Source organism: Amphimedon queenslandica, unplaced genomic scaffold (genome assembly GCF_000090795.2).
Source record: "Amphimedon queenslandica unplaced genomic scaffold, v1.1 AMPQUscaffold_13237, whole genome shotgun sequence".
In the NCBI taxonomy this organism is placed as follows: domain Eukaryota; kingdom Metazoa; phylum Porifera; class Demospongiae; order Haplosclerida; family Niphatidae; genus Amphimedon; species Amphimedon queenslandica.
In genome coordinates this window covers 19046-20386 of record NW_003546527.1, presented here as the reverse complement: position 1 = coordinate 20386, position 1341 = coordinate 19046, and positions in this window count along the sequence as shown.

Genomic DNA, 1341 nt, shown 5'->3' with positions numbered 1-1341 from the left:
GAGGGAAGCTCATTGATGGATTGCCAGGATATTTTGCTGCACATTGCCATCGACTATAATGCATCACAGAGTTGTAATCATACGCAATCTTGAGAGTGTCTGCATTATCATTCTTAGCCATTTGATTAGGGCCTGTATATGTACATATATCAAGGTATCTTGATATAAGGAAACTCACAAGTATTGTCATTTTTAATTGTAACATAAGTGTTTCTATCAGATCGTGTTTGTTCATGATACCTGCCCATTGTGTGCATTATCTCATGTGCTGGTGTCCTTGCCCTATGAGTATAGCCTGCACAGCTATATGCAAGGTATATTGTCCTTGCTCCAATGAGTGGAGCCCCTACATAAGTATAGCACCTGATCTTAATAGTTCATATGGTATTCTTTGTGTTGCTTACTCGTCTCCTTTGTCAATGTAAAGGTATGCAAAGTCAGTGCAACCAGCAGGCTCAAACGTTACACAAGTTTTTTTTTGAATTTCATCCATTGAGCTCTTGATGTTGTCTTTAATGGCAGTCATTTGTAAATCTGTTGAATCAGCTATTGACTTTGAAATCTGATATGGTATCCTTGTATACCATCTGTATGTTTTTTTATCCCATGCTTCAGAATTTACTAGTCCATCCCAGCCACTCTCATAGTATATTGCTGCTTGTTCTTTACTCACTAATATATCACCATCAATCACCACTGGATCATCAACCTCATCAGGAGCTAGTAATAATAAAATTACTAATGATGGTGTGTGATGCATGTATGCATACCTTTTATTATCTCTCTATTAGCACACTCTTCAGTGTCTACTGCATCCTGGTCAACTATTATCCATTGACTCAAACAGTTATTTTATATAATATACTCACCAACTGATGGTATCTGGCGACCAAAGACAGTTAAAGTCAAAAAGAGAATTACAGCAATTTCTCCTTTCATGATTCATTCAGTATACCTTCTCTAACAAGTTGTACAATATAAACTCTGTTTTGTTATGAATAACACTTAAATAAATATACTTGTGACACTTGAGTTGTAGGAAATTAAATTTTGTCATATTATAATTAGAGCTACTCTTGCCAATATAAATATACTAAACTGATGATAAAGAAAAACTAATCAAAACACTATAGAAACCAATAAATTATACAACTAAAATATTATTGTTCTGTATATTCAAATTTATTTTAATAATTGCACTCCAAATAGACAGGTTTTCCTCCATGACATATGTGAGCATGACGAATGTAGCAGTCAGAGAGATGATTCTCTGTTCCATCACACTTTAACTGTGATACAACTATTTTATTATCAACTGTATCATCATCATATTCACTCTCT